Source organism: Carlito syrichta, unplaced genomic scaffold (assembly GCF_000164805.1).
Source record: "Carlito syrichta isolate Samal-C Ts95f unplaced genomic scaffold, Tarsius_syrichta-2.0.1 Scaffold309824, whole genome shotgun sequence".
In the NCBI taxonomy this organism is placed as follows: Eukaryota; Metazoa; Chordata; class Mammalia; order Primates; family Tarsiidae; genus Carlito; species Carlito syrichta.
In genome coordinates, this window is record NW_007253920.1 from 474,106 (window position 1) to 482,189 (window position 8,084).

An 8,084-nucleotide genomic window follows, 5' to 3' on the forward strand; every position below is an offset into this window, starting at 1 on the left:
AAAACTACAGGCGCACACTACCACGCCCGGCTAATTTTTTATTTATTGTAGAGACGAGGTCTCACCAAGTTGCCCAGGCTGGTCTCAAACCCATGGGTTCAGACAATCCACTTGCCTCGGCCTCCAAAGTGCTGGAATTACAGGCTGAGTCACCAAGCCCGGCCAGAATTCATTTTTTTAAGAAACACTGGCCTAGAAGCTCTTCATCTTTTCAAATCTGACACAAGCAGTAACAGGAAATCTAAATAGTCCTGTAACTAATAAAGAAATTGAATTCATAATTTAAAATGTCTACAAGGAAAATTCCAGGTCTGGATTAATTTACTAGTGAATTCTAATAACTAAATTTAAGGAAGAAATAATGACAATCTTGTAATATTTTCAGGCTATGATTTAAAGTTAAAAATATAAAATAATAATGACAATCTTACACAAACACTCCTAGAGAATGAGAAAAGGCACACTGTCCAACTGATTTTTCTTCATGCTTGGATAACTTTGATACCAAATGTATATTTATATAAAGAGAATTATAAACTAATCTCACTCACCTCAATCACAGAGATGTAAAAAAATTATACATGAATAACAGATTTCCTCTCATAAGGACACCAGTCAGATTGTATTAGGGCCTCCCATAACCACCTCATTTTAACTTAATTCTTTCTTTAAAACTCCAAATATAGCCACATTCTGAGATATGGGCATTAATCTTCAACATATAGGAGACATAATTCAGCCCATAACAATCAGTGAAGATTTATGGGGCTAAGATATAAAAGAAGGAAAAGATTCTGGAGACATCAGCTTGGAATGTCACACTTATTTTCCTCTAGATTTGTGAACCAATTCTAAAGGCCAGCTTTGAATAGTTTCAATCCCTGAGTGGGTTAAGGCAATTCACCATTACTAATTGATACTAATGCCCCAGCAGCCTTCCAGAGGCAAACAGATCCTCTCTGGAGAAATCTTGTGCTTCAAATATCTCTTCAATATTTTTCATTTGCAATGTTGGCACTCAGTAATAACTAGCACAGAAGGAGACAAGATATGTATGGAACTAAGAAAAACAGTAGACAACAGAAGGAGAGCTTCAGTAGGTCTAGATAATAATCAGCTATAAACTTTACGATAATTATGCTTAATATGTTTGTAGTATATACTCTTAGTGCTCTGCCATAATTCTCTTTACTAGGTGGATTCACTCACTTCAACTCTACCCTCACCCCCTTCCTCATACCCTTTTCCACAGAATTGTCCTCAGTTGATGGGGTCATCTTTCCTGGAATTCCCTAGGAAGTTAACTTGAACTCCCCACTCCACCCCAGCAGGCAGGAGAATATACATCACACATACACACTCCTTGCCTCAAGGAGGACAACTGTGTGATGCCAATGGATGTTTCAGCGCTCCATCCTATAGTATCAGGCTGAGGAATTCATATGTATCAACATCTTTGGTTTCTTCCCATGCCCTATCCTGCTTCTCTCACTCACAGGTTAAGAGCATTCCCTCAATAAATCAGTTGTACTGTACAGGAATTTCTATCTCAGGTTCTACTTCTAGGGGACTTAACATAATATTTAAAAAAAATAAAAGATTGAGGCATTCATCAGAGAATTGAAAACCATAAAAGAAAATCAAAGAGAGATTCTAGAACTGAACAACATACTGGCTAAATTTAAGAACTTAGTTGATGGATTTTTTTTTTTTTTTGAGTTGGAGTCTCACCCCATCAACCCAGGCTGGAGTGCAGTGGCAAGCTCACAGCCACCCCAGCTTCGACCTGCTGGGCTCCGGCGATCCTTCCCCTTCAGCCTTCCAAGTAGCCAGAACTACAGGTGCGTGCTATCACGCTCAGCTAATTTTTTTATTTATTGTAGAGATGAGGTCTTGAACCCGTGGGTTCACGAAATCCCCTCACCTCAGCCTCCCAAAGTGATGGGACTACAGGTTTGAGCTGCCACGCCCCGCCAGTTGATGGGTTTTGTAAGAGACTGGACACAGCCAAAATGCAGTGAGGAAAACACCTATAATTAAGCAAAGAGAGATTAAAAAAGATAGAAAAAACAGAAGTCTGAGAATTTTCCAAAACTGATGAAAGACATCAAGCCAGAAAGTCAAGAAACCCTATGAATGCCAAACAGAATAAACAGAAAATCATTTCAAAGGGACAACAATAACACTATGGCTAACTTCACAAGAGAGACAATAGCAAACTAGAAGACAAAGGGATGATGTCTCCAAAATACTCAAAGAAAATAATTAGCATGGAATATTACACTTGCCTTGATACCCTTTACTCAAAAGGTGAAAGACGTTTGTAGACAGAAAATTCAGGTTGGGAGTTACGGTTAATGGGGAGGGAGGAGATAGTAGATAGCTGAGAAGGGAGATGTGGAGAGCCAGCAATGTGTGGGTTTGGTTAAAATATATCCTAGCGGGGCCTCCAAATGTTGTCAGGCTCCATGGGGGTACATGCGATCCAGTGTCTCGTGAAAGATGCAAAGAATGGCACAAAAATTAGATTGGGAAATATAGTTTATTTAGAAAGTAAATGAGAGAGAGAGAGAGAGACAGACAGACAGGAGAGAGAGAGAGAGACATACTTCCCCAGGGTAGAGGAGGGGGCCAAAGCTTAGGAAGACTTGGCCTGGCCACAGCTCAAAGAACACATGGCCAGACCATAGCTTAGCAAAGCAGTGGTGACTGCTGTCTTGAGTTGAATGTCTTTTAACCCTTCCCTTTGGTGGGGGCAGGTCGTTAAGATGATTGGGTGGTGGTCTGCTCCTCGTCATCACGGAGGGCAAGTAAGGGCAAGTACTGATGTCAGGTGATGAATAGCAGGCAGATGGGTGGGTTAGTCACATGATTGTTGCCATGGTGATGGGGTCTGTCTGTGTGATGAAGATCAGGACCTCTGATTAGGTTAACTTGGATCTTAAGGGTGGAGACAAATACTTAAAATAGAGAAGCTAGTTAGTACAAAACAAGCTGGGAGGGGGTTGTAAAACAATTATCAATAGCAACCTCTGAGAAACCGGTTCTGTCCTTGGCTAGTGATTAGAGGGTAAATTAAAGTGAACTGCTAGAGAAACATGACAGATCTAGGCAATGTTAATATGGGTGCTCATTGAGTATATTGACTCCATATAATGTCCTTTCAGTTTGCTTTATAATGGTGCTTGCTTTATAATATTATGGTTTGCCGTACACATTTTTGTGTACTTTTCTACATATATTCACAGAGATATTAAAATCGTACCCATTGTATTCATTTTTTTAAAGTATAAAAATATTCCATTTATAAATTATCTTTTTTTTTTTTTTTTTTTTTGAGTTGGAGTCTCACTCTGTCATCCAGACTGGAGTGCAGTGGCCGCTCCCAGCCACTGCAGCCTCGACCTGCTGGGCTCCGGTGATCCTTCTGCCTCAGCCTTCCAAGTAGCTCGAACTACAGGCGCACGCTACCACACCCAGCTAACTTTTGTGATTTATTGTAGAGATGAGGTTTCACCAAGTTGCCCAGGTGGGTCTCGAACCCGCGGGCTCAGGCAATCCACTCACCTCAGCCTCCCAAAGCGCGAGATTACAGGCTGAGCCACGGAGCCCAGCTATAAATTATCTTCTAAAGTCGGTGGACCTCTATACTGAATGAAGAATACTAAATATTTTTTCAAATGTTGTATGTAGTAATGATTAATAGTAGAAGGATTAAATATAAAAATTTAAGTTAACATTAAAAAATCAAGTGATTTCTTGTAAAAATATATATTTTCAGCTTTTCTTGAACTAATATAAAGTTGTTTAACTGGCATTTTTTTTGAGTTGGAGTCTCACTCCGTCACCCAGACTGGAGTGCAGTGGCTGCTCCGGGCCACCGCAGCCTCGACCCGCTGGGCTCCAGTGATCCTTCCGCCTCAGCCTTCCAAGTATCTGGAATTACAGGCATGCGCTACCACGCCCGGCTGATTTTTTGATTGTAGAGATGAGGTCTCGCCTGCCCAGGTGGGTCTCGAACCCGCGGGCTCAAGTAATCCACTCACCTCAGCCTCCCAAAGGCGCAGGATTACAGGCTGAGCCACGGAGCCCGGTTTAACTGGCATTTTGAATGGCAAAAAAAAAACAACAAAAAAACTTGAGCTGAATTGTGATTTTTTTTGGCATGATATAAAATATGTACTACATCAAGTCTACTTCATTAATTTACAATGTCTGCCTGGTCCTGCAGGTATTTAAATATGTGGTATCCATTTTAAATATCCGAAGACAGAGCTCAAATTTTCTATATTTGCTGCAGCAGGCTTAATATCCTAGGTTTTCCATATGATTTGGTTCTTAGCACCCTTCTCTGGACTGTTTTAATTTACCAATGTCCCCTTTAAAACATATCATCTGTCTATTTCAGGATGCAGATAGTATATTTTGAGGAATGTAATTTATAACTTCCTTTGCCTTTTTTTTTTTTTTTTAACCAGAGAACATAGGTAATTGACAACAGTTCCCAGGAGTTTATCATTAGAGGTCTTACTAAATCAACTCTTCTCCATTTATTCTTTACCAAAAGTAGTTATTTGAACTTAATTGCAAGGAATCACATTTATTCGTGAATTTCATCTTAATGGTAGATTTTTTCTATCATTTTGAGTCTTCTGAGTCTTCACTCAGGTTGGCAATATATAAATAGTTATCCAGGGAAAAGACAAGCTTTTGCAACCAGACCCACTACACTGTCCTTCTGATGAAATGAACTGTGAATACCCTCTTCAAAAGCTTTCCTTACAAGAGCACGGAGCCCCCAGCTGGGATTGACTGTGTGCGTCCTCTTCAAGAGAATTAATGAGTTCTGAGAGCTGAACTTGAGGGACCATTTCCAAACTAAAATTGGCAACAGCAGAATTTGATGCTGTTCTATAAAAATGTAGTTGATATTTAGATGTTGATTATGTATAATAGTTGTAAACTTTCTAATAATTCTAAAAATGTGAATGTTTTTTCTCTAGGTTTGTTAGGATTTCCTACTAGACAATCTATAAGTAATCACAGTATTGTTTCTTTTTGTTATGGTTTTTATTTATTTTTCTTACTATTTTAGTTAGAAGCTCTGGTACAGTGCTGATAAAAAGTGATGATAGTGAACATTTGTGTCTGCTTAAAGGCATTCTAACATTTCATTATTAAATATGACATTAACTGTAGTTTGTTTTGTTTATACCCCGGCAATTTAAGTTCTCCTTCATTCCAGGTTTGTTTCGTTGTCCCTTCTTCCCTCCCTTCTTTCATTTTTTGGTTTCTTTTTCTTAAATGATGATTTTAGATTTTACTGCTGATGTAATTTCTTTATTGGCTATAGACTTATTTGGGATTTCTAACTCTTTTGGGTGAATGTTGGTAAATTGCAATTTCTCTAGGAGTTTTTCCTTTACCTAAATTTCCAAGTTTTGCTGGTATTAAATTATTCAAAATATCATTTTATCTTCCTAATTGAGATTTTTTCATTCCTAATATCAATATTTGAGCTTTATTTTTTTTCTTTTTAAACAATTGCACCAAACCTTTGTTTATTTTGTTTTTGGGCTTGCTGAGCTTCTATATTGTATCTTTGTTTTCTATTTCATTGATTTCTCTTCTTTATTCTGATATTTTATTTTAAAATATTTTCTACATTCTGTACTAATTTCTTTTTTTGTTGTTGTTTTTTGATGTGGGGGTCTTACTCTGTTGCCCAGGCTGGAGGACAGTGGCATGATCACAGCTCACCACAACCATGAATTTCTGGGCTAACATTCTAACTGCTTTTCTGTTTTGTTTTATTTAGTTTAGATTGGAAAATATAGTTCATTGAAAAAGAAAATTAGAGAGAGAGAAAGAGGAGATTCACCTCCCTAAGGTAGGGAAGGGGGCCAAAGCCAGGAAACATGGCAACAACAACAGCTCAAAGAGCACATGACCACACCAGAATAAAGTAAGGCAATGGCAACTGGCTGCTTTTAGTTGAGTCCTTTTATTCCTTCCCTTTGATGGGGGAAGGTCATTAAGGTGATTAGGTGACGGTCTGCTCCATGTCGTCATGAAGGGTCAGGTAAGTGCAGGTACTGATGTCAGGTGATGGACAGCAGGCAGATGGGTGGGTTAGTCACATGATTGCTGCCATGGTGGTGGCATCTGTATCATGAAGATCATGAAGGGCTGATCAGGTTAACTTGAGTCTTATGAGTGGAGGCAAATACTTGAAATAGCAAAGCTAATTAGTACAAAACAAGCTGGGGGGGGAGTTTGTAAAACAATCATCAATAGCTACCTCTGAGAAACTGGTTCTGTTCTTGGCTAGTGATTAGAGGGTAAGCTAAGTGAACTGCTAGAAAAACAAGATTTAGGGAATGTTAAAATGACTGCTTTTGGGGTATATTAAATCCATGTTATATATCCTTTCATCTTCCCCTCTTGTTATTTTAAAATATTCTTATTTGTGCCTGGGAACAGGGATAAAGGTCAGATTTCTGTAGCTACTCCCTGCTGAACATAGGGTGTGGAGCTGTTCCTACTTGTCTAGAGCAAGAGAAGGGGATGAGAAGACAAGAGCCAATGGAGTTGTTAAGTAACTTTCGTATTTATCCAAAGCACTGTGTACAAGCATATACTATTAGAATTAACACTACTATAATAAAGGCCATTATAGCCCTTTTATGACATATTGAGGCTTTGATGTCTGGTAAAATGTATTTATAGTTACCCCAGTGGGCTTGACACCCGCTACTGGAGTCCAGGCAGCTTTTATTGTTGCACCAGTGAATTCCTGAGTCCATATGTGGATGTCCTTGTGGCTTGTCTTCAAGCTTACTTGAGTTGTGATAAGAATTTACAAACACTTTTATAAGGGGTTTTGTTAACAGTTCCCTGCTCTCTCTGGCCCTTAGAGCTTGCAGTCTGCCCAGCTCTTTTACTTTTCAGCTTCCAGGACTCGAACTCACAGCCATGTCTTATGAAGAAGGAAAGCTCTTTGTGGGAGGGCTCAACTTTAACACCATGAGCAGGCACTGGAGGACCACTTCAGCAGCTGCGGTCCTATTTCTGAGGTGGTTGTTGTCAAGGACCGGGGGACTCAGTGATCCCGGGATTTTGGCTTCATCTTCTTCACCAACCCAAAGCATGTCTCAGACGCCATGAAAGCCATGAATGGAGAGTCTCTGGATGGTTGCCAGATCCATGTTGACCATGCTGGCAAGTCTGCCCAGGGAACAAGAAGAGGAGGTGCTTTTGGGGGCCATGGTTGTGGCTACTCTAGAGGTGGTGGGGACCAAGGCTATGGGAATGGCAGATATGACAGTTGACCTGGAGGATTTGGATATGGATATGGATGGTCCAGAGACTATGGTGGCAGAAACCAGGGTGGTTATGACCACTACTCAGGAGGAAATTACAGACACAAATATGACATCAGATATGAGACATGTGCACATAATGTAGATACACAGGAATAACACTTCTGATCCAGGATCATCCTTTCAAAATGGCTGTATTTATAAAAGATTTTTGGAGCTGCACTGAAACATCTGTTTTTATTACATCAACTTCTATTTTTTTAATTGCACTCCCAAGGTAGCTTATTAAAGACCTTTTAGAAGATCCCAAAACACATCTCAAAAATCAACCACCATGACCAAGTAGGCTTCATCCCCAGGATGCAGGGCTGGTTCAACATCCGCAAGACCATAAATGTAGTTAAATACATCAACAGATGTAAAAACAAGAACCAAATGATTATATCATTAGATACAGAAAAAGCTTTTGATAAAATCCAGCATCTCTTCTTGATAAAAACCCTCAAACACCTAGGTAAAGAAGGAACATACCTCAAAATAGAAAGTGCCACCTACAATAAACCCACAGCTAACATATTGCTAAATGGACAGAAACTGGAAACATTTCCCCTGAAAACTGGAACAAGACAAGGCTGCCCACTCTCACCCCTCTTGTTCAACATTATGTTGGAAGTCCTAGCTAGGGCAATTAGATAAGAAAAGGAACTCAGAGGTATCCAAATAGGAAAAGAGGAAGTCAAGTTATCCCTTTTTGTTGATGAT

The 8,084-nt window shown here is 39.5% G+C and overlaps 1 pseudogene; it reads left to right on the forward strand.

Annotated features, from left to right (window-relative positions):
* The first annotated feature begins 6,975 nt into the window (after positions 1-6,975).
* LOC110596534 lies at positions 6,976-7,481 on the forward strand (annotated as a pseudogene).
* The last annotated feature ends 603 nt before the right edge of the window (positions 7,482-8,084 follow it).